General features: G+C 40.7%; 1 protein-coding gene and 1 pseudogene across 8 annotated transcripts in view; both read left to right on the forward strand.

Moving 5' to 3' along the window:
• The window catches only part of ZNF608 (zinc finger protein 608), a 152165-nt gene that overhangs the window by 40027 nt on the left and 85596 nt on the right, over positions 1-26542 (forward strand). The gene's annotated exons all lie outside the window — the stretch shown is intronic.
• On the forward strand, positions 1671-1771 carry LOC149323734 (U6 spliceosomal RNA; annotated as a pseudogene).

The following is a 26542-nucleotide window of genomic DNA, read 5'->3' on the forward strand; positions in this document are numbered from 1 at the left end:
AGCTGGAGGTTATGATGTATGATTCTTTCAGTAAAACTACAATTTGGAATGTGAAAGATGATATGGCCATGTTGAATTGGTCCTTTAGGCAGCCATTAGCACTACATCTGCACAAGCCTTTCTTCCAGTTGAATATATTCTCTTGGTTCCCCTTCTAAAATGAACATTTTATTGAAATTGAATCATCTGAATGAGAGTTGCAGTGGACCTCATGCCATTCATGTTTTTTCATTTTTTAAAAAAAAATTAAATAGATTCAACTGTCTTTTAAAATGGCTTTTATATTCTGCTTCATGGCCAACACAGCTATCCCTGAATATGTTTTAGTTATCCTTTGTCACTCTTCCTCATTTGGATATTTTAACCACCCTTCCCTTGTAGCATGGGTATTGCTTGAGAAGAGAAATCATTTCAAACAAATAAATAAACAAAACCTTTCTCTTACTACTGTAATTCCAGTCACCCTAGTATTTTTAAACTGAGTTATATAAAAAAGTGAGCTCAGTTCTGAAAGGTAATCATTCTGTTCCAGTGTAATATACCTAACTAATGAGAACTCTTGCTCTGTAAGGGATGTAACTATTTTTAATGGTTCATGTTGCTTGGGTGCAATAACAGCTTTCTCTGACTGGCTTGAGTTGCATGTATATTGGGCTCTTGGAATCCACTGGGGCTTGGCTCCAAGACTGCCCTCCCCAGTTGATACCAAAATCTGTGGATGCTCAAGTCCCATTATATACAGTGGGATAGCAAAGTGGTGTCCTTTACATAAAATGGCAAAATCAAGGTTTGCTTTTTGGAATTATATATTTAAAAAATATTTTCAATCTGTGGACACTTGAATCTGTGGATATGGAGGACCAATTGTATTGGGACAAATCCAGTGCCAGTCCCACAGAAAGGAGACTCTCTGAAATCAGTGAGACTTATGTAAGTGATGACTAGTATATTCCATTCATTTTGGTTGGGTCTGCTCTAGTTGAAACTCACACTGGTTTACTCCATTATAATTTTTCTATACAATCTGTGTAGAGAACGATTAATATTTTGTGTTGGCCATGGAGTTGGACGAGATGGCTCTTGGGGTTTCTTTCTCATAACCACATTGAATCTATGCCTGTAGACTACTTCTCAGTGTACAGTGATTCATCGCATGATGGGGTATAAATTGAAGACAGGGGGTTTCCTCAAATGTGCTAGCTGAACCATTCCATGCTATAATCCTGGCTCTAAGGTGGCAAATGACAATTCCATACTATAATCCTGGCTGTAAGATGGTGGATGACAGGCTGGTATATACCCTTTTGAGCTGCCGCTAAAATTAGCACATTCTACAAATACAGTGGACTGGTATGCAGAACCGTCGATTATTTTAAGAGGATGGTGAGGTATACGTGTAAAAATTTCTTAGAGTAACAGAGTTTTTGGAAAATGAAATTTGATGGATATAATGGTTAATTGGGAAGACTGACAGAGTGGAAAAAGAAAATGGCGAGGATATGAAATGATGCTACAAGAGAGGTTGCACTATGACCTCCTTGCTTTCTATAGGGAAAAGAGGAAAGTTGCAATAGAAACTGAAAATCTGTTAGTAATGGGAACATAAAGCCATGTGCTCTGCCTAAAAATGGAGGACGTAAGGCCCCTTTGGTCATCAGTGAACACAAGAGATACTTCGGCAGGACATATACTAAAATTGGAACGATACAGAGAAGGTTAGCATGGCCCCTAAAGGCAGCCAGGTTAGTGGCTGAAAAAACTAGGAGTGACTGAATAACACCTGTCCTAAAATCTCTTCACTGGCTGCCTATTAGTTTCCAGGCACAGTACAAGGTGTTGGTAATACAGTAACCTTTAAAGCCCTACATGGCTTGGGCCCTACCTATTTGAGGGATCGCCTGCTCCCCCATAATCCACCCCGCACCCTCAGGTCCTCTGGGAGGAATCTATTGCAGCCTTTAAAAACCAGACTAACTGCTACCTCCCAGAGGGCCTTCTCTGCAATTGCTCCCAAACTATGGAACGGCCTGCCGGACGAGATCCATCAACTTGCCAGCTTAGACAGCTTTGCTGTCAAGACAATCTCTTCCGGTAGGCCTTTCCTGAATAAAAATGCCCAGCCACAGAATGACTGCCCCTCACATCATGTATTAGCCCACCACTCTGTCCTCATTATATATATATATATATATATATATATATATATATATATATATATTTGTTTTAGATATTTTAATTGTAACATATTTAATCCTGTTTTAAGGGGGGGAGAAATTTGGGACACAATGTTGTAAATGTGGATTTTAATGTGTTGTGAGCCGCTTTGATTGTCTCGTCACAGAAAAGCGGGATACACATTAAAGTTTTATTATTTATTTATTATTTATTACTGCAGACTGGATCAGCCAGAAAAATCAGCAGTGGCAGAACATATTATAAACCATCTGGGGCATAACATGCTATTTGAAAACTCTGAATTTCTGGACCATGCCAACAACTATCAGGTCAGAATGCACAGGGAAGCCGTTCAAATCCATAAACACCTGGACAGCTTCAACGGGAAAGTAGAAAGTAAACTAGGGCGGAGTACAGACCTGCCCTTTGGGGCGGCCTGCACCCACCCCTTTCCCCGGCGGATCGGGCCCTGAGCTGCCACAGCGTCAGCCCAGGAGGCCCCAATCTGCCGCTTTTCCTGGCCTCGGGGAAGCAGCAAAAGTCCGCTCCCCTGCGGCCTGGAAAGGGGTGTCCTGGGGCTTCATGCCCCAAGGACACTCCAACAGTGGCGGGGAGAGAGAGAAAGGGGCTGCTCAACCCCTTTCTCTTTAGTATCGCTGGCGGGGCTGTGTAAAGGCCGTGCCAGCGATATGCGGCGCAAAAGGAGCTCCATTTTGGAGCTCCTTTGGGCACCGCTGAAAGGACGCCACAAGCACCCTTCAGCGGCGCCAAGATGTAACAGCCGCGCTGCGCCGTTTGGATGCGATGCGGCTGTTACGTCAAAATGGCACCCATGTAGACAGGGCGCCGCCATTTTGACATACTGAGTATGTCCTAGGGTTAGGGAGTGTCTAAAAAGGACACTCCCGGGCAACCCTAGCACGTACTGAGTACGTGCTTAATGGCCCATCTGGACAGGGCCAATGTTTAGCTACCAGTTCTGAAAAACATCAAAATCAAGACCCAGCCCATGGAAATGAAAACCACCCAGGGTCAGGGGCTTTCCTAGCAGACAGTGGATCATTAATTAAATCGACACCCTGAGGCCTTTCCATTCAGCAGTAGATCAACACAGAGATTAACATTTAAATCGCTTCCTCTCAATCAAGAGTCACACTCTCTGTGTGTGTGTGTGCCCCACTCACTCCCATGCCATCATTCTCTGAAGTTGCCAGCCAGAGATATTGGCGAAATATCAGGAATAAACTCTTCCAGAACATGGCCACATAGACCGAAAATGCCACAAAAAACTAAGGCCAGACTAAGTTACTCATTCGCAGTAGGCCAGAATTCTCCAGAATTTTGACTTACTATGACATCCAAATGTGTACATAATTGATGCCAGATAGTGCCAACATTTTTGCTGTTATGACCTTTACAGAAGATTGTTGAATATCTACACTATTTAATATTTAGGGTGGCTAGAAACTAGTGTGGCATAGTGGTTTGAGTGTTGGACCATGACTCTGGAGACCCAAGATTTGATTCCCAGTTCAGCCTTGAACCCACTGGGTGACCTTGAGCAAGTCATGAGGGCAAAACAGACTGGCAGTAAGCACTGGGTTGAGGGTAGCATCTGGTGTTTAGATGCCACACACACTGTCAATGCCGCAATGCCGCCAGGAAACTCATGGCTGATTGCCCGTGTGATGACTTCATGGCATTTCGGCGGTGCAGCGTTTACATGTACTGCCAACAAGCCACAGTGGCGGCCCCAAAAAGGAGTGGCATTTTCCCGCTTCTTTTTGGACCAGAAAAACACTGGATTGGGGCTTTGATGTGCAGTTGCTGTGGCCCCAATCCAGCGCTCAAAGGGGCAGTGTGTTTCGGCCCATAGTCTCTCAGCCTCAGGGGAAGGCAATGGCAAACCTCCTCTAAACAAATCTTGCCAAAAAACCCTCCACAATAAGTTTGCCTTAAGGTCGCCATTAGCTGGGAATGACTTGAAGTCACACAACAACAGCAACAACAAATAAGTTGTGCTTTATAAGCACCAAGTTACAGGTTGCAGGTTAATATTGTCTTACCTACATAGCATTTAAGATTATTTCAGTCAGGTTAGGCCTGAAACAGAGGCCCCGAAAGTGCTGTGCCGGCGCCTAAATTAGAGTTCCAGAGTGTGCAGCAACCACACGCTCTGGAACACTAATACGCATGGACGGCACCATCTTTATGTAGTGCCATCCATACATGGCGCTTGTGTGTGACGCAAGCACCGCGTCTGCACCGCCAGGCGCCGCGCTTGCATCTTGGATGTGTCATGGTGCGCTAATGGCTCACTGGTGACTTCGTCCTGGCACGCCAAAAAGAACCCAGTTTTTCCGGGTTCTTTTTGACCTGGAGGGACGCCACGCAGTTAGGCTGCTGCAGTATCCCTCCAGAGGGAAACTGGGCATCTCCAGCCTGTCCCTTTGGGGCGGTCTGGATTACCCCTCAGATAGGAAATTAAAGAAGCTGAGTGTAGTGAGCTAATAAAAACATTTTCTGTAGCTGGTTAACTGGCTTACTTACTGCTAAGTTTAAACCAGTACTAATAGTGTGAAACAATCTTTGTTCTAGTTTTCAATCCATTTTACTGAGTTGGCAATGGGAAATGGAAGCCTTAGCTTGGGACATTTTCTTTGTTACATTCGCTAGTAATGTTTGGATTCTTGAAAGTGAACCGCTAGTAAAAGCCTTATCTTTGTTAATAGTATAGTCAGTCCTCCATATCCATGGATTTTTTTTTATCTATGGATTCAAGCATCCACAATTTGAAAATATTTAAATAATGTATAAATTTCAAAAACCAAACCTTCATTTTGCTATTTTACATAATGGACACCATTTTACTATGCCATTGTATTTAATGGAACTTGAACATCCATGGAATTTGTCATCCACGGGTAGAAGGGGTCCTGGAACCAAACTCCACCAGATAACAAGGGAACAGTGTACTAGGAATTACTTTGAAGATTACATGTGCAGCATATGTTGTTTATGCAGTTGCCTTGTTTTGCGACACACGTCCCTACCTGTTCCTGCCCCATCCCCATCAACAATAGTCTAGGCTGCAATACTAGATGAGAATCATTTCACTATTTTCCCTTGCTTCTTATGTTTTTGGGTATGTTTTAATCACTAGAGATGTGTGACAGACTGGTAATGTTAAAGGTGTCCTAAGCAACCAGCACAGATAGTGTCTTTAATAACAACATAGGCCACTGTGTTAGGATTATGAATACCGGGCATTTTTTTATATACCAAATAGAAAAAAATACACTAAAATGTGATTTGTACAGCTTGTATTGCTTATTTCATGATGTCAACATTTTTTTAGGTTGTGTTGTTTTGTTTTGTTTTAGTTTTGCTATACAAAACTGTAACCTTGACATAAGAGTTTACTTCCATTAGTCTTTAGTGTTCATCAACTAATAGTGAAAAGCTACGTAAACCTGAAATGTAGTGACATAGATAGCCTTGGGAATTGAGTTCAACAACTGTATATGACCCTTGTAATTTGAGCCAATATATTTCATTAGCATATCATTACTAGGAAACACTGAAGAGTTGTTTTTAGTGAATTGATTATTTTGTTCAATTCCTGTATGGCTCTCCTGCAGACAGAGGCACTGGAGAAAATCTTGGCACTTACTTATGTAATTGCTGCTTAACAACCTTGGATAGGCTAATGGAGTTTAAAAGAGCCAGGACTCAGTGACCTGTGAGTGACTTCAGATAGTGAATGATGAAGTATGATGGGAAAGGGGGAAAACTCATTGAGATTTCCTATTTCCCAAAGTAAAGTTGCATTTTCATAATCACAGTCCTAAGCAAAACACCACAGAATTCTAAATTTAGAATGTCAAATAACAGATCTGAAAATTAATTGTTTAAAGTCAAACAATAGAATTCACAATATTAATTTATTTTCACTAACCTTGATAATTGAAATCATTCAGTTTGTTGGATTAACAGAAATGTTAGTAGTTTAAACATTAGTTTGCAGAACAAATTGTGGGTGTTATGGAAAAAGACATGGAAGTCTTCACCACTGACCATGTAATGTCACATTTTTTTAGCAGTGCCTTCAGAACTCATTTGTTTTTTTTAAGTTGTCTGCCCACAAACTTGCAGTTGATTCTAACTGCATTATAGAGCTTATGTTACTGTTCTTGCTTGGAATGGTGGGAGCCCAGCTTTGGAAAGACTGTCCTAAAGCACATTTTATAACTTGTTCGATTGAGTTTAGTCACTGGCGTACATCTCTCCTTCCTACTTTCCATGTCTCTACTAATATGTATGCTGCTCACTCAGCCTTCAAATATCTTGTTGGATAAAGGTTAGTAAGAAATTATGTTGAAGATTAGCAAGACATTATGTATATCTTTCAACTAAAGGACATGGATCTCCTGCACATGCAGCAGTAAATGGGTGGATTGGATACGATCAGTCAGGGAGCGTAGGGTGGAGAATTCATAACTGCTTGCCTGTGAGCATATGCAGAACAATTTGGGGAGAGGAGACACAAGTGAATCAATGCCATAATCACAAAAAGTCAACATGGGTTTCAGAGAAACAAGTCATGCCAGACTAATCTGATCTCCTTTTTTGATAAAATTTCCAGCTTGGTAGACAAAGGGAATGTTGTAGATATATCATTAAGGCCTTCGACAAGCCCCCCCCCCCCATGGTATTCTTGGAAACAAGCTAGTAAAATGTGGTCTAGACAATACAACTCTTAGGTGGATTTGTAATTGGTTGACCGGCCGAACCAAAAAGGTGCTCAACAATGGCTCCTCTTCATCCTGGAAAGAAGTAACCAGTGGGGTCCTGCAGGGCTCTGTACTGGGCCCAGTGCTATTCAACATCTTTATCAATGACTTGGATGAAGGAATAGGAGGAGTAGTTAACATCCTAGAGGGCAGGATCAAAATTCAAAATGACCTTAAGAGATTAGAAAGCTGGTCCAAAACTAACAAATGAACTTCAACAGGGAGAAATGTCAGATACTGCACTAATGTAGAAAAATGAAATGTATAGATATAGGATGGGGGACAACTGCTTTAAAGAAACTACATGTGAAGGGGATCCTAGTAGACTGCAAGTTGAACATGAGTCAACAGTGTGATGCGGCAACTAAAAAGGCCATTGCTATTTTAGGCTGCATCAAAGTATAGTGTCTAGATCAAGTGAAGTAATATTGCCACTCTATTCCACAGAGCCTCTCCAGAGCAGTTCCTGCTACAGAGAGGAGGAGGAGAGAGGTAGCTGGGCAGCCATTTTGAGTGGTGACTGTTTAAATTTTTTTTAAACTCTAGGGAGAGTGTGCTTGTTGCAGAGGGGCGGAGCTTCAGTGAGACATCTGTGAGTCACTAGGGGGCGGAGCTAGCAGACTAGCTCTATATCACTCCTCCCAGAGCCTCTCCAGAGCAGTTCCTGCTACAGAGAGGAGGAGGAGAGAGTTAACTGGGCAGCCATTTTGAGTGGTGACTGTTTAATTTTTTAAAAAACTCTAGGGAGGGAAACAACAAGGATGTCACGGTGGGAGTCTACTACAGACCCCCAAGTCAGACTGAGGAATTGGATGATATCTTTCCAGAACAGATGACCACACAGTCAGAAAAGAGAGATGTAGTAGTGATCGGCGTCTTCAACTATCCTGATATTTGCTGGAAGTCAAACTCAGCAAAATCCTCAAGGTCTAGCAAATTCCTCACTTGCCTGGAAGATAATTTCATGGTCCAAAAGGTGGAAGAGGCAACAAGGGGGTCAGCTATTTTAGATCTGATCCTAACCAATAAGGATGACTTGGTTAATGGGGTGCAAGTGGTGGGATCCTTAGGTGGAAGTGGCCATGTTCTCCTGGAGTTTGTTATACAATGGAAAGGAGAAGCCAGGCACAGTCAGACATGCATTCTAGACTTTAGGAGAGCGGATTTCAGTAAACATAGAGAAATATTGAGGGCGATCCCGTGGTCAGAAATACTAAAAGATAAGGGAGTTCAGGACAGATGGGAGTTTCTCAAAAGGGAGATACTGAAGGCACAATTTCAAACAGTTCCAGTGAGAAAGAAAAACGGGAGGTGTCTCAAGAAACCAGGATGGATGACTAAGGAACTTTAAACTGAGCTAAGTTTTAAATGGAACATGTATAAGAAATGGAAAAAGGGGGAAATCACGAAAAAGGAATTCAAAGAAATAGCAGGCATGTGTAGGGGTAAAGTCAGAAAAGCTAAAGCGCAGAATGAACTCAGGCTTGCTAGAGAGGTTAAGAACAACAAAAAGGGCTTTTTTGGGTACGTCCGCAGCAAAAGGAAGAAGAAGGAAACGGTAGGGCCACTGTGTGGAGAAGATGGCAAAATGCTAACAGAAGACAGAGAAAAGGCAGAATTACGCAACACTTTCTTTGCCTCAGTCTTCTCAGAAAAGGCAAAGGGTGCTCAACCTGAGGATAATGGAGCAGAGGACAGATTAGGGGAATTTCAGTACAGAATAAGTAAAGAGATAGTAGAGGAATATGTTGTTAATCTAAATGAATTTAAGTCTCCAGGACCAGATGAACTCCATCCAAGGGTATTAAAAGAACTGGCAAATGTAATATTCTAGCCATTGGCAATCATATTTGAAAACTCCTGGAAAACAGGAGAAATCCCAGCAGACGAGGAGGGCAAACGTTGTTGCCATCTTCAAAAAGGGGTAAAAATAGGATCCCAATAATTATCATCCAGTTAGTCTGACATCAATACCAGGAAAGATTCCGGAGCAGATCATTAAAAAGAGAGTCTGTGAACATCTATGCCATAATCAGAAAAAGTCAGCATGGGTTTTAGAGAAAGAAGTCATGCCAGACAAATCTGATCTCTTTCTTTGATAAAATTACCAGCTTGGTAGATGAAGGGAATGCTGTGGACATAGTATATCTTGATTTCAGTAAGGCCTTTGACAAGGTTTCCCATGTCATTCTTGCAAAAAAGCTTGTAAAATGTGGACTAGACAAGGTAACTGTTACATGGATTTGTAACTGGTTGACTGTCCGAACCCAGAGGGTGCTCAACAATGGCACCTTTTCATCTTGGAGAGAAGTGACCAGTGGGGTCCCACAGGGCTCTGTCCTGGGCCCAGTGCTATTCAACATCTTTATCAATGACCTAGATGACAGAATTGGGAGCATACTTATCAATTTTGCAGGTGACACCAAATTAGGAGGAATAGCTAATACCCCTGAGGACAGGATCAACATTCAAAATGACCTGAATAAACTAGAAAGCTGGGCCAAAGCTAACAAAATGAAATTCAGCACGTAGAAATGTAAGGTACTGCACTTAGGGCAGAAAAATGAAATGCAATGATATAGGATGGGGGACACCTGGCTGAATGAGACTACATGTGAAAGGGATCTGGGAGTCCAAGTAGACCACAAGTTGAACATGAGTGAACAGTGTGATGCGGCAGCTAAAAAGGCCAATGCAATTTTAGGCTGCATCAATAAAAGTATAGTGTCTAGATCAAGAGAAGTAATAGTGCCACTGTATTCTGCTTTGGTCAGGCCCCACCTGGAATATTGTGTCCAGCTCTGGGCACCACAATTTAAAAAGGATGTTGAGAAACTGGAGCATGTCCAAAGGAGGGCGACTAAAATGGTGAAAGGTCTGGAACCATGCTCTACGAGGAACGACTCAGGGAGCTGGGATGTTTAGCCTGGAGAAGAGAAGGTTAAGAGGTGATATGATAGCCCTGTTTAAATATTTGAAAGGATGTCATATTGAGGAGGGAGCAAGCTTGTTTTCTGCTGCTCCAGAGAACAGGACCCGGAACAATGGATGCAAGCTACAGGAAAAGAGATTCCACCTGAACATTAGGAAGAACTTCCTGACAGTAAGGGCTGTTCGACAGTGGAACACACTCCCTTGGAGTGTAGTGGAGTCTCCTTCCTTGGAGGTCTTTAAGCAGAGGCTAGATGGCCATCTGTCGAGAATGCTTTGATTTGGATTACCTGCATGGCAGGGGGTTGGACTGGATGGCCCATGCGGTCTCTTCCAACTCTATGATTCTATGATAGACTTACCAGCAATCAGTGTGGCTGCCATATTTTGAATTAACTGAAGTTTCCAAACTTCAATTTCAATTCCAAACAAAAGTAGCCCAATGTATAGGGCATTGAGATGTTCAGCCATGAGGTTACTAGAATGTACACTAAAATGATTATTTTGTTAATTATTTAAATGTAAGTTTATTATACTGTATATACTCATGTATAAGTCTAGAAATTTTAGTGAAAAAATTGACCCTAAAAACCTAATTTGACTTATCCATGGGTCAATGTAAGTACCATACTCTAACTCTTACAACAACAACAACAACAGGAACTAACCTCAGATGAAAGGCAAGAACTTAACCTATCTTGGAAGCACTTATTCCCCTTTGTTCTCTCATCCATCTAGCGAGCCTTTAGTGTGAGCACAAACAGTGATGGCTGCTTGAATTTTGTAAGTTGTTTGACATGATTTCCCTCTGCTTCATTCTTTACATCCTTTGTTACATACCTCTAAGTTTTTACCTTCGACTTATCCATGGGTCATATCAAAAGCCACAATTTTGGCCCCCAAAATCTGTCCTAGACTTATACATGAGGTCGACTTATAGTCGAGTATAGACAGTAACTTCGGTGTTAAATCAGGAAACCCATGGAGTCATTGAGGAGGGGAGCTAACAAATTCAATGAATTAATATTTTTTTCCAAGATCTGCTTCAGATTATTTTGATAGTATACTGTATATTATACTCAACTATAAATCAAGAAGTTGTAGTCCAAAAATTTACCCTGAAAACCTGGGTAGAATTATGTACTGGTCAATGCTGGTTTCCATAGAAGTCCAGTTAACAGCAGACTATTAAGACAAAAGCAATAGCCTTGGAGACTGACAATTACATCTGAGCCATCACAATCAAGTACAGGAGCATCCAGTAAGGTTCATTAATTGTTGTGCAATACCTTCAGTTGCTGGATGTTTTTCTTCTTTTGCCATCTGAAGCAACCTTATCCAGATGCTGAAGATGGTAACAATGTACTGGTAGCCATTTTGTCTGCTTTCATTACTTCCAACCACATGTTAATCATGAACAGAAAATAAGGCCTTACTATGGTACTAAGGCCTTCACTTATATAGGTTTAATATTTCAGTAAATTCTACTGTAAGTCTATGATCAATATTGTGGTCATTATAGTAATATACAGTAGAATTACTGTGCACCCTTCTTTTACGTGGGGGATCCGTTCCGGACACCCACCCCCCGCGTAAATGAAATAGCGCGTATGCTTGAGCACCATTACAAGTAATGGGGCTCATGACACGGGCACACTGTATAACTTCTTTCCCTCTGCAAAATGAGAGCTTCTTACATGGCAGCATTCAAACTGAAATTTATTGAACGTGCAAAAGAATCCAATAATTGTGTAGTTGCAAGAGAATTTCATGTCAGTGAAAAACTTATTAGAGATGGGAGAAAAAAGAGGCTGAACTACAAGAAATGCTGAAGTCAAAGAAAGTGTCATGTCACAAATCTGTTCCTTTTGATAGAATGCAGACAAAATAGCATTCAGCATCGGGCCTTGGTTGAATATATAGCTAAGGGTGCTTCAGATGGCAAAAGAAAAAAAAAGCATTGAGTGACCAAAGGGCATAATTTAAAACATCAGCTGGTTGGTATATGTGTTTCATAAACCGATATGGATTGTACTTTAATCTGTGAACAAAGATCTCGCAGAAGCTGCCTAAAGAGTTAGGTGAAAAGGTCATTTCATTTCATAAATTTATTATAAAGCAGAGACAAAAGAATGGCATTTATATGACTAACATATGGAAAAGACCCCAATGACCTGGTAATCAAAATGTAGCAAGTGTTGGTGAGAAGACCATAAAGACCCTTTTCACAGTCATCCTATCTTGTCTGGCAGGTGGTACATTTGTTTTATTTGTTGATCATTTCAATTATTTTTCTAAGTTATTTCTGTTCAGTTAATTCTGTAGAAGACATGGTTGAGAAGTTGACTGATTTATTATTATTTCAAAACTCTGTGATTTTGACTGAGAGGATAGGGTGATGTTTTCTAAGATCTCAGCTGTGATTTTCTTTCCCAATTGTTTTTAATAATAACTGTGCATGTGTCATTGTCATGTTTAAAAGAAGAGGCGAAAAAGGCTTTTCTGTTGTTAACACACAAAATAGAGCTGCTGCAGCCTTTTACAACTTCCCATATGTTAATGAAAACATTTTCCGACAATTGGCAGATCCACACATAGAGGCTGATGCCAACTATTTTCATGGGCCAGTTCAAGGCGTAGCAGGAGGAGAAGAATGCCTTGTTTTAGAGGCTGAATCAGTCTGACAGGCTTTCACATTGCCCCTCCTCTTATTAATATTCTTTTTGATGCGAACTTGTAAAACAGAGGATTGGCTGTTAATCTCCAGGATCTCAAGGGCTTTTGGCACTGGCCCGTAATTGATGTGTTCACATGGCTGTTGTCTGACTACTAATGATTAGACAGCCATGTTATCTCCCAGCTAAATCAGTGTTGCTTATAAATCACACTTGATAAACAGCAGTTTCATTTCTTCAAAGGCTCTGTACATGTCTACACACTTTGATAAAACTGCCAGAGGCATCTCATGATTTTACAAGGCTTTAGGGTGGGTTTGTTTACATTTTCCTGGGCAAAACATTTTGCATTTCTATGAAGTATTAAAACATTTTTCCAGTGATCAAAACAAAAGAGATGCATGCTAGAACAGTAGAAAATTACATATCCTTGGGAAATGGTTGATTATGAAGAACAGAAAGTTCATGGCTCTTTGTAAGCAGCCAAAGTTACTAAAGAGTTACTTTCACTAGAAGTTTAATTGCTGGGAGCAAAAACGAGAGGAAAATCATTTCTCATGTTCATGTTCATAACTGGACTGTAGTTTCACTTTATTCACAAGCGTCTGCTAAGGCATTCAGTCTTTCTTTTGTTGTTTCATCTTCAAAAACAGGAATATCATAACCCACCAACTCACCCACTGCCCTGCCTGCCAGCATGGTAGGTGTCAACTAACAGCACTTTCCAGCATACAATAAGGCAGCTCATTTAATATTATCATTGGGAAGTCTCAGGTTTAAATACATTACTTGGCTCATCAGTAGATGACAGTTTTAATAATGCAGAGAGATACATTGGCTAAAAGGATGGTGTCATTAAGTAGCTGTGAGATTTTATTTTATTTTTTGGTAAAAAATGTTTTGTGCTTGTCTTAATTGAACTAAAGTGTGTTCAGTTAGTAATTTGTATGCGAGGAATTCATTCACCTGTGTCTTTCCACTGTTTCTGTGAATATTTAATGGGATGTATCATTAACAACTGTTTTAATGACCTGGCATTTGGGGTCCTGGTTCCTTTTGCTATACTTCATAGCGCAAAACTCCCATGTTGTTGTTTTTGCCACTTGAGGACAGACATCTCTCCACTTTTTTCCCCCTCTGTCTCATTCTCGGCTCCCTCACCTCCTAAAAATTCATGTATTTTGAATTTAACTGTGTAGCTGTAGATCTTAACTCTGCACTGTGAATCCTAATTTTGTAACTGAATAATTTTAGAGTAAAACAGTGGGTTTTACACTGGGGTCCAGGAAACACTGAAGTTCTTTATAGCACTTTCCTAAAGTTGTTAGCCATGTTCGTCTGTGTTCAGCATGACAAGGAAAAGGGGGAGGGAGGGAGTGTCAAACTCCACCTTCAAAACCCTGATGTATTTTGTGGACCTGAGGAAGTGGATTAATATTCATGAAAGTTCTTGTTAAAATAAATGTTGTTGTTGTTTTCACTATCCACAAAATGCACAGAATATATATTGCAGTCTTTAAAAGCTCCACTGTCTTCTTCATTAGGCAAAGGTGTTAAAAACAATGCAGCAGAAAAAAACCTGAAAATGTTAGTCACAGGCCTGCATTTTGCCATGTTGTTGTTGGTGTTCTGAATATGGAGGGATATCTATGCAGGCAGGCCATTTCTTCTTCTGGCCATCTGGTACTGGGCCACTCTAAGATGAACCTATCACAGAGTTTTCTTGGCAAGTTTCTTCAGAAGGCTACTGCCATCCTCTGAGGCTGAGAGAGTGTGATTTGCCCAGGGTCATCCAGTGGGTTTCATGACCAACTGGGGATTTGAACTCTGTTCTTAGTCTAAAAGGTACTACTGGTGTCTTTCTCTAACCCCCCTTAAACTTTTGCTTCTGAAGTTCTTCGGAAGCTTTTCAGGGGTTCCATAAAGAACAGGAATGGAGGAGAAACATCCTTGAAATATAACTGAGCCAAATAAATTCAGTGTGTTTAAATTTAGGTCATACTTTTAGCTCAAATGCTTTGTCAGGAAAGCCCAATATTGCAGTGCTATTGAAGTCTAATTCTTAGTTGAGGTAGTCCAAAATTGGCCTGGGTTTTCCTGCTGTAGAGACTATTGCTGATTTTTCATATTATTCATAAGACAGAATAGTTTGCTATAAAAAAACAAATGAACATAATCCCTCCACCCAGAAAGTTTGCATGCCTATGAGGCTTCCATATAAGGGTGATGTCTTTTTATGGTCTGTATTGGAATTTTATATTCCTCTTAGTTTTAATAACAATTGTGCTTGTGTGGTGGTTGTGTTTGGGCGGTGCCACTGGCACTCCATGCATTTAGTGAACAGTGGAAAGCTAGTTAGTGACAGCAGGTTCCACCAGCCACTGCCATCTTATCATTTCAGTAGAATATCTAGGCACAGAGACAAGAGTCCCAGTCCCAGGGAGAGGAGGTTTGAGGAGGGATGGGGAATTCCAGGCAGCCTCCTAGTGTATACCCTTTTTATTTTTATTTTCAAAAAGCTAAATGAGCATTCCTAGAGTTATTGAGAAGAAAAACCTTAAGGAATAAAGTGAACCTGAAACATGATTCCTACCAGGGTATGGGGAAGGTGTGGTAGGAATGTGTCGTTTCTCATTGATTATAGCATTAGAAATATCTACTTTGAGCCAGTGATAACCAGCACAAAGTGTCTTCTATCACATGTTCTCACGGAATGACAGGTTATAAATTTAACAGATAAATATCATAGTGCAGTGGACTGTTGCCTTCATTGGAGTTTACTTCCCACCCTCACTCCCCCCACCCCCATGGATGGGAAGAAATGCAAACGGTTATATTCCATATTGCATCACCATTGAATAATGGCTGAATCTGTAAATTGCTAGCCCACTCTAGCTCTAAAATGTTGTATCTTGCCTGCTCTCATCAATATAACCATTCTGTAGACTGAGTGATTGTGATATGTATGTGTGTATGTGGATAGATGTTTTGCAAGAAAGATACTTAGTGATCAGCTTCTATACATATAGAGCAGTGCTTCCTAACCCATCTAATGTAGGGGATGACCCTTTTTCCCTCTCAGTGTGAGGAGCCCAGGTGGCACAGTGGTTAAATGCCAGTACTGCAGCCACTCACTCACAAACTACAAGGTTGTGAGTTCAATCCAAGCTAGGGGCTCAGGGTTGACTCAGCCTGGCATCCTTCCAAGGTCGTTAAAATGAGTACCCAGCTTATTGGGAGCAATTAGCTTACATTTTGTAAATCGCATAGAGACTGCTTAGTGCGGTATGAAGCAGTATAGAAATGAAGCTGCTATTGCTATAGTGTGCCAAGGTCTAGTATTGTAGTGCCCATTGGCTAAAATAGTTCCTGTCTTCCCTGGAAACTAAACAGTGACCAGCAGTCTATTGTCTATGCACCACCACTTACAGTAGCCCTGCTCTGGTGAATATAACTAGAAACCAGGATTATTTCATAGATAACTCATCCTGGAGTAGTACAGGCTCATAGGCTGAACCTGATCCAGATGTCCATGAACACAACCTGCTCCCACTATTTCTGCCTGTGTGGTGGCAAGTAAGGTGGGTGTTTATGAAAACAGTTGAATTCCTTGATCTTTTAATCAACTGATTCAATTTTTAAATTTATTCATTTATTTATTCATCTTACAGAGGGTGCATTTTATGCATTGTTTACCCTGATAGCTGCAGAGAAAAAGCTTGATGGAACTTAGAATCTTTGGTTCCTTGCTATTTTATAAGAACTGCTTGAAAAGAAAGCCTATAGAAAGATAGTAGACACAATGTTGATAGCTGAACTATCTCTCAATTACAGTATGTCATATTTAACATAGAAGTTTGCGTGTGTTCATGTGTGAGCATAAGCAAAAACAAGAATGTGATGGCTCCATTTTGGGGAGGTTTATTTGGTCTCCGAATAATGCCTTTTCTTTGTTTAGCTTTCTCACCATTAAAATGAGAAGAGAAAGGAATCTGGCACTCAAATCTCTACACTTCCTCCTATCCAGCTGGAAAGAAGTGTCTAGTCTACAGGAACTCTCTCTTGTTCAGTGGAATCCACCCTGCAGGGCAGGAAATCCCCTCCAGGAGAGGTGGAATTTTATTGCTCCAGGAGTGTAGTTCTGGGGATTTGTGAACACATCAGAAAGTCCAGCTTTTATATGCACAGCTTAATTTAGTATTCAAAAAAAGCAGCAAAAGAAATTGAGCGTCTGAGTAAAGAAAAGATTGCTTATCTTTCCAGTAATGGTGACATTCCCTTTTCCAACTCATTCTGCCTCTCTCATGCGTTTTTTAAAGAGTGTGTATGTGAGAGAGTGTGTATCGTGTTCAGAATGAAAGTGCACACTGGGACACTTACTCTATTTATAGTCTGATATTCACTGTCAGCTTCCTAGTATGGAGAGCCATCATTGCCTGATGCAATCATACACTTGGGGAATGGAAAACTGCCAAGCACAACACTGAAACTTTGCAGCCTTCATTGCTAATCAGGTCCCCATAAGCTCATGAAATAAGGCAACGGGGAAAAGATTGCTGCAGTATTTCTGTCGGTTTTTAAAGCTGCCCAACTGGCTATGGAAATGGTGCAATCTGTATAACCAACTTGTCTTGGGTATTGCTTGTTGTTGTTTTTCATCCTCCTTGGAACCTGTTTGGTGATAAATAGCAAGCTACTGCTCAGCATGCCCTAACACCTGGGAATAATCATGCAAAAATAACAGTGAGGAACTGCAGAGCGTCTGTTCTTGATATTAACTTTCCTCAGTTTGACAGACTGCCTCTAGCAGATGTTAGAGTTTTGTACCTTTTCTTTTCACCCCCCCCCCCCCCGATTCTTGGTGGCAGCCTTCCTGCTCTTTGCCTCTGGGTTGTTCAGAAGGCTTCCTACAACTATTGTTGAGAAACAAGCACTGTACTGTATTTTGTTTCTCTTGTGCTTAAGAAATGTTATCAAGGTGTAGTTTAAGCTGAATGTATTTTTGTACAAAAATTGGGGAAATGTTACTTAACTCCAAGCATAAGTTTTCACAGTTAGTTCATATGTGGGAAAATAGCTCATGGTACCATCCTTCTGGGACTATGTTATTTAACACTGCTGTTGGAGGCTTACATACTGGCTTTTAATGTTTAGGGGTTACAGTGTTTCCATATGTTTGTATAGATATACTGTATGAAGTAGAATCTTGTTCTGTAGTACCTGCTCTGTCACTTGCCCTTCTTAGACATTCAGAACCTGTAAGCATGAGAGGAGCTGGGCTGTATCCTCCAACCCCACATCCTCTACTCACAGAAATTATGTGTTGAAGAGAAGGATCAGCCATGGAAGGGTAACTGCATTTGTGTAAACATAACTACGACATTTGACATAAGCAGGAGCTCAACCTTCCCAGTGCTGTAGATTGTATCGGGCTTCATAACTGTGTGTACCCCAAAGAGATTATCTTTTTGCTGAAGTCCTTACCAGTCAGTATGGGAATGTTTCTAATATTGGGGGAAGGGAGTTTGGATAATTTTTTTAGAAGTATAATTCACAGAATTCCCCAGCCAGTATGGCACTTATGGTTGATAAGTTTTCCAAGTCATGAGGTCCAAACATACAAAACAGAACATCTGTCTTTTCTGTATTTGAGTCTCATAGGGTCTGTGCAGACCGCCCCTAAGGGGTGGCCTGCAGCCACCTTCAGCTGCGCCAGATCTGGGCTGCTGCAACTGCACACTGCAGCCCCGATCTGGTGCTATGGCTTTAAGGCGCTCTTTTGGCACTGCGTCGTGATACTGTGTGCCTTGTGGAGCAGCGCGTGGCATCACGCCACTCTGGGGGTGGAGTTGGGGTGTGTGTCATGTGGATGCCACGCCCAACTCTGCCCCCAGGCCGGCCTTTATGGCTAGTGTGCACAGCCCCATAGTGTTGCATATTATTGTGAGGGATCTGATGTTGCAATATAATAGTTTTCATTATCTCATATTCACAGTGTCCTTTGGAAATCCAGCCCTGTTCCCCCTGTTTACATCTCAACACAGTAGGCACAAGCAAAATGTATCATACTGTTGATACTTCTAAGAGTCAATAACCTAAACTTCCAAGGCCCTTTTGCTCAAAATACTATAACATAGACTCCCAACATACATGGGGAGAGAAATTCCAGAGATGTAAATATGGTTAAGGAAAAGGAAAGGCACCAGGGAAAATACCTCAAACATACAATGGCTAATAAAACTCACAAAAGAATTCAAGGCAAAAATCAGTATTTGCTTTATAGACTATAGCAAAGCATTTGACTATATAGATTATGAAAAGCTATGGAACACTCTCAAAGACATGGGAATGCCACTACATCTCAAAGTTTTAATGAGAAATCTGTACTTAGGACAAGAGGCTAATGTTAGAACAGAATTCAGAGAAACAGATCAGTTCCCAGTTGGCAAAAGGGTTAGGGAAGGCTGCATTCTAGCAACCTATTTGTTCAACTTGTTCACAGAAAACATCATATGAAACACAGGTTTAGACCCAGAAGAAGAAGGAATGCAGATAGGAGGAAGGAACATCAATAATCTAAGATAGGTTAATGACACCATAAAACTAGTGGAAGACATCGCAGACTTGGATTAATTACTAATAAATGTCAAAGAAGGAATTGCAACGGCTGTTTTAATGATGAACATAAAGAAAACAAAAATAAAAACCACAGAAGAAATACATAAATTCAACGTAGACAATGGGTAAATTAAAATAGTTAAAGGAGTTCCTGTACCTTGGATCAAGCATTGATCAGAATGGTGACTTTAGCCAAGAAATAAGAAGACTTGGAATAGGAAGGGCAGCTATGAAAGAACTAGAATAGATTCTGAAAAGTAAATATATACATCTGAACACTAAAGTCAGAAGTGTCCAAGTCATTGTATTCCCCATCACAATGTACTATGTATGGATGGTGAGAGTAAAGAAAGACAGGAAAAAAAATGAACATATTTGAGATGTAGTGCTGGGGATATCATGGACAGTCAAAAAGACAAACAAATCGGTCCTCAAATAGATCGAGCCTGGAATTTTCTTGGAAGCCAAGATGATCAAATTGAGGCTGTTATGCTTTGGCCATATCATATTATTAGAAAAGACAATAAGGCTACAAAAAGTAGAGGGTAGCAGAAAGAGAAGAAGACTGCATGCCGGATGGATAGACTCAATCAAAGATCACAGACATGAATTTGCAGGAAATAAGGAGACAAGTGGAGGTTAGGGGTTCTTGGAGAAGTCTCATCCACAGGGTCACAATGGGTTAGGTCAACTTGAGTGCAGTTAACAACGATTACCTGGGAACAGCTACTTTCCTCCATAACCAGAAAGGCTACAGTAAATAGGAGAAATGACAGGCACAGCAGAGGCATTGTAGCACACCAAAACTCTGGAAGAACTGAAAATGGTGCATACCAGCCCTCTGGGTTCTGGAAGAATCTGAACTATTTATTTATTTATATATTCATTCATTTTATTCAGCCTCATTTCACATGATTCAAGGTGGTGTACAGAGTTTTAAAAGCAAAATACAGATATAAACCTCTTAATACAACAGTTAAAGACAAAAACAAATCTCTGTTTAAAAAATACAAATAAAAAATAGTTAAAAGCAGAATTAAAGGCTGGATAAAAATAGCATTAAAACGCACTTAAAAATATAATAGAACACTACAACCAGTCCCATCTCCCACCCCCTATTATCACTAACATCTTCAATGCAGACTAGACTTGGCAGTCCCCTGAGTTCCTTTAAATGGGATATAATATCCTTCCATCTTAGCTAATATCCTGAAAGCAGTTTATCTGTTGTATTTAACACTCACTTTCTGGGGCATCCTCAAGGGTAGAGTAATCTAGTGGGAAAGGTACTAGTGAATGAATATGCCCAGATTATCCCTATCTAGAGGTGGGTGTACCTGGCAAGCCAACCAGAGCTGGACAAAAGCACTATAGGCTACCAAGGTCACTTGAACCTTCAGTGAATTTTGGAGTCCTCAGCCAAGGAGCTATGATAGCATCACAAACCCTCTGTACCCACTTATTTAAAATGTGATCAAGAGGCTTGTTTGTTCATTTGTGGAATATGTGCACACATAAGATGTGAACAAAGCTGACACAAATGATTACCTATTTTCTCATGCTTCTCCCCCTTCCCCAGTTCTAATAAAAACGTACTATCACTTTTGACAGTCTAGCACAGCTTAGACACTGAACCCTGGCACATTCAATAAAATTTTACCCATCCCTCTGTGATAGCTTTTTATGGAATTTTCAAGTCCATGTGGAATGGTTTCACTACACTGGAGTGGGCAACTACTGCAAGTTGGAGGCAATGCTACCATCTCCCATTCCAGTTCTACTCAAAGTGGTGATTCATTGTCCAATGCCAGGCCCTGAACCATTGGCTTCTGGGTGGTGGTGAATCCCCAGAAAGAAAGAAACCAATGGGCACAAATATGGCACCGATCTGTGCCACATTAGAATAGCTTGAGATGCACTATCAAAACCTATCAGACCACAATCCTCTATTGTGCATCTGAAATTCAGTGGTAGAGTGCGCTAATGGCAAAAATGCCATTTTTGTCCTTAAACCGGTACATGCGCATAAAACAAGGTATGTAGGTAGCCTGTGCCTTGTTTGTTAGCCTGTTATCATTTCCACGAGTGCTGGTTGGCTCCCAAACTGTTTAATAGCACTTCAGTACAAAATGAGAAAATACTTTATCCTTTCTCTAACCTTTTTGAAATGTTCAAACAGTTCCAGGAGAAGCAAAGTATTCTCTGAAACATCAGTGAGGTTTAGAATGAGTAATAAACAGCAGTTCTTATCTTTTGCATATCTCCAAGGTCTTTTGCCTATAGCACAAATGAGAGAAATACTTGTTTGTTTGTTTTTTGTCCATGGCCTTTGCATATAGTTGAGTCATGGGAGAAAAAACCACACAGTTAAATCAGAGGTTCCCAAACGTTTTCAGCTCATGGCTCCCTTAGTGTCTCAGTAATTTGTTCAAGGCTCCCCAAGCCAAAAGAAATACCTAACAGTTCCATTTGTTAAGTAGTTTAATCCAAACAAGTTGAATATTTTGTTCTAACTATTCAGTAGCTGTTTTATACACATTAATCAAAAGGTTTTTTTAATTCTATCTTAAATAACCATAAATACTTACTAATAGGTTGTGTGTGCCTGCTGGGCATTGCACAACTTCACAAACCTTGGAATCAGATTGACACTGCCATCCTCATTTCCTGTTCCACATTGATATTCATGAGGTATTTGCAACTGCCAAAAACCCAGCTTCATAAAGATATGATGTCACAAATGGAATTAGGATTCACTGAGCTTCAATACTTAGAAGTGGATATTCATCTTTTACTGAGATTCAAAACTCAGTTAGTTCTATGTTGCCAAATTTTATTTACAAAGTCTTGTCACAAGACAGTTCAATAGGATTTTCTTCTGAAGAAGTAAATTCAGATGAAGCCTCAGCCTTGGACAAATTTTTGATCCACACAAACTTCTTCCTATCTTTTGGAAAGTATTTTTCAAACCAGTCATTGAGCTATTTAGGTGTTCCTCAAAAACAGATTTACGTTTGTGAGTCAGATGAACATTGCTAGATGTAAGAAATTGCTGCAACAGGAGGAAACTGTCTTTGAAATCATATTGGTTTAAGGGAGCGGATAGGAACATTGGTTCTTACCTGTGATATGTTCATTTTCAGTGATGTAGGTGGGATTATCCTATAACATGGGTTGATTCCATCTCTTGCACCGAAATAGGCAGGAAAAACAGACTTGAAGGAGTCAATATTATAGCCGAGGACAGAAAATGAACTCAGAGAGCATTAAATGTAAATATAAGTATAATAAATAGAAACTATCATAAAGTCAAACTAAAAATAACTATCTAACAGCCACCCTTGCAGAACCAAGGGAAACAGCCTCCTCAGTTCTGGGTGGGGAGGATATACCCACCTACATCACTGAAAATGAATATATCACAGGTAAGAACCAATGTTCCTTTTTCCAGCAATGGAGGTGGAAACATCCTATAACATGGGACTTATCAAAGCTCGCCGACCAATGGGTGGGTGAACTGAGGCATATCACTTATGTGAGAACCACAAGATGTGTCTTCCAAAGGAAGCCTCTTTTGATTCAAGGCAACCCAACAGTGGTGGCATGTAAATGTGGAAGATGAAGGCCGTATCATGTCCTACATTTATCTTAGATGGATGTGATTGTTGCTAGCGCAGAGGAAGTAGCTGCACTGTAAATTAAGTGATCAACAACTGATCACAACAGAGATATCTCAATCTTCTTGTAGCATGTTAAAATGCATCCAAGACAAGCCACAATTTTATCACAATTTTCTTTATCTTCCTGTACCTTGAAGAAGCAATGAAATTGCCATGAGAATGGTATAGAAAGTTTATCAGAGCACCTTTTTATTTATTTATTTAGAGAAAATGAAAAATACAGCCTACTCGGAGCAGAGGCAGGAAAAAGACTGAGGGATGGTGGGGTTGGTCCCTCTGGTGGCGACTCCTGCAAGTCTGTTTTTCCTGCCTATTCCGGAGCAAGAGATGAAACCAACCCAAGATGTTTTGCTGGAAAAATTCATCTTTTACTGATAACCAAACCTCAGTTAGTTCACTACTCCTTACCCCCCCCCCCCCCGGTCCTCAACAACAACTGTGAGGTTTCCGTTTAAGTAATCTCACCACTAGCCAAACATTGGGTTTCTATCGTTTAACTCCCACCCATCTGAATACTTCCGCAGTGCTCACTGCAATCACCAAAGTGAGAGTTTTCCCTGATCCCCACCTCCACCATAATCTAAAGACTTCATGTTTTCCCACCAGGGAAACCATCAATTATAGGGACCATCAAAATACCCTCAATGAGGATTTTCTCAATTTCTATCTCCACTGGACACCACCCTTCTTTATTCAGTACTGCCGCCACAGACACACTGTCTAAATCCACACTTTCAGTTAAATAGCGTTCTTGGAGGCTGAATATACATAAAGGCAAAAGCAATTCTTTATTTAGAAACAATCATAACAAAGCAGCATAATTATTTATTACATTAAAACACCACACAGTCTTTCTTCCACTGCTCTCTAATTAAGTCTCTTTAAAAGCACTCATTTATTAATTAACCTGAGTGACACTTTACTCCAAATCTTCCATAACCTTTCACCCAGACAATCAGTCAACTCTCTCCTATGCCCTCAATGATACTCCACTAACAGATTCTGCTCCAAAACTCTGCAGAGCCAAGAGTTAAGAACTGTTGTAATGTAAGACAGCCAGTGTGTCATAGCATCAAGGTTCGATTTTTCACTCAGCCATGAAACCCCCGATGACCTTGGGCAAATCACATGCTCTCAGCTTCGGGGCAGGCAATAGCTAATCTCTTCTGAACAAATTTTGCCAAGGAAACCCTATTATAGGGTTACCATAAGTCGGAAATAACTTGGAGGCACACAACACACACACACACAGTGGCAAGAATAGTGGAGCTTTTCCCCTGAAAGGAAAGCAGCCAAATTAGACAAAAGAATTGGGGAGGCTCTTTTACCTGAGAGCTGCCAAGTAAGGCCTTATTTACCTTTGGGTCAGAAGAGGCAACATCTCCCCACACCCCCATTGTGGATAGGAATTGGTCACTTCATGGCCAATCAATGGCAAGTGGAGTCTTGCATGCATCCCATGGACCCTGGTGTCTTGTCTCCCATTTTGAACTAAAGAATCAGTTGCCATTTCAATCAGCATCTATTAGAAGAATTGAGGAGAGGGTGATGGTACAACTGGGGCTATGACGTCTTGCCATAGAAAATGCCTCTCAAGTGGCTAGTCCAAAAATCTGCTCCCCCTAGGAATCTTTCTGCCTTACCCCTCTTAAATATCCTGTCTTCCAAGTGCTCCTATTCCGCCTCCCCTGTGGTCCTGCCCTCCCCTCTTTTCCCTCACAAGACCTCCCCAGCCTCATTCGTTTTGCTCAGTTCCAGCTAAAGAAGACTCAGGCCTGAAGCAGATGGGCCAAAAGGAGCAACTTTGGAGCATGGCATGCAGATGACACATGTCCCTAAAGTGGCTAGAAGCCACTCTGAGGCTACTTAAGTTGGTCCAAAGCTGCCAGCAAAAGGAGCAGTAAAAAACTGCTCCTGCCAGTGGATCATTTGAAACCCCAGTGGTGGCCTGCTTTGAGAATGGGCCATGCAGTCGCCACAGTCCCCATCTAATCATGGACCGTTCCTTCATGCCCATCTGTTTTGGGCTTCAGTTAATCATTTCTTGAAGATGGTTAACAGACAGATAAATCCCACTGACTCTGTGGGCCTACTCCAGAGGAGACTAATCAACAGATAGCTAAATCCCACTCACTCCATGACAAGAGACTAGTAACAGAATTCATGTTCCCCCATTAGTCCAGTGCAGAGGACTGGTATTGAAACTCACCAGAGCCCAGAAGGAAAGAAATGCATCCAAGGCCACACTTGGAGGAGAAGGAGAAGGAGAAAGGCAAAAGAGGACCTGACTTGGGAGACCAAGGGCTGCTCATCTGCTGTGGAGAACCAGGATCCTCCCTCCCATTTCTTATCTTCTCTACAAATCCAGCTCCTTTGCTCCCTTCCTTCAACACTTCCCTACACCACCAAACTGCAGAGGCATTTCTCAGCAACCACCTCTGTAGCAGATCCTTATCAGAATCTTTTTCTTTCTCAGTTCACCATTTGATCCACCAGCAGCAATTCCCACCTGGCTTCCTTCTTTCCATGGTCCTGGCTTTGTTTGCCTTTAGAAAAGAGGGAACAACTGATGTTTAGTGCAGCACCCTTTTGTGTTCTTTTAGGCATCCCAGGGTGCATTGGTGCACACTTTTGTAAGAAACACTGATCTAAGTAGAGAGTTTGGTAGCAAGTAAAAATAGCAGCTGGGTAGCAAACCAAACTGATATTGATGGTCCCCTGAATTAATTGACTCTTGTGTATATTCTACAGAACAACTGTCTGTCTTAGAAATGGAACATTATGAAAGTGCTGGGAGAATAGTGAGACATACGTTGAATGAATCAATGAATGAATAAAATCCATGACATAGGAATTAAATCTGTTTCTCAAAAATAATTTAAAATTACCCTTAGAATCACATAAATGAAATCAAAGTGTTACAAGTGAAGGGAACCCACGTGGCACAGTAGTTAAATGCCTGTACTGCAGCCAGTCACCCACAAACCACAAGATTGCGAGCTCAATACCAACCAGGGGCTCTGTGTCAACTCAGCCTTGCTCGCTAAAATGAGTACCCAGCTTGTTGGGGGCACTTAGCTTACACATTGTAAACTGCTTAGTACATCAATACTTGCTGTTGCTAAGGACATAATGGGTTCACACATTAATTTAAAAATTTGTACATGGAACGTACAGGGGTTGAACACTCCCCAAAAGAGAAAGAAAATATTTCTTTATCTTCAGAAATTGAAATTAGATATTTATTGTATACAAGAGACCAGAATTAAAGAAAAAGATAAGAAATATCTTAGATGTTATAAGTTAGGACAGGAATTCATCTCAGCTGCTAAAGTGAAAAAGAAAGGAATCGCAATGTATGTAAATGAGAAATATGAAGCAAAGGAGATTTGTAATGATCGAAATGGCCATTTTTTAGCAGTGGAAATTCTATTCAATTCGCAAAAAATTTTAATAATAGGTATTTATGGCCCGCATTCAAATAAAGCCAGTTTTTATAAAAAAATTCGTGAGAAGTTAACTGACTGGGACTATGATTCTCATATTCTGTTAGTGTATTGGAATGGGGTGGTGGAACCGAATTTAGATAGACATTCCAGTAAACCATTAAAAAAAATCAAGGGAAACTACCAAGAGAATTTTTTGAGTTGACAGACGAATTAACTGTATA

Source organism: Sceloporus occidentalis, unplaced genomic scaffold (genome assembly GCF_023333645.1).
Source record: "Sceloporus occidentalis isolate IW3139 unplaced genomic scaffold, rSceOcc1.0.p SCAF_1, whole genome shotgun sequence".
Classification (NCBI taxonomy): Eukaryota; Metazoa; Chordata; class Lepidosauria; order Squamata; family Phrynosomatidae; genus Sceloporus; species Sceloporus occidentalis.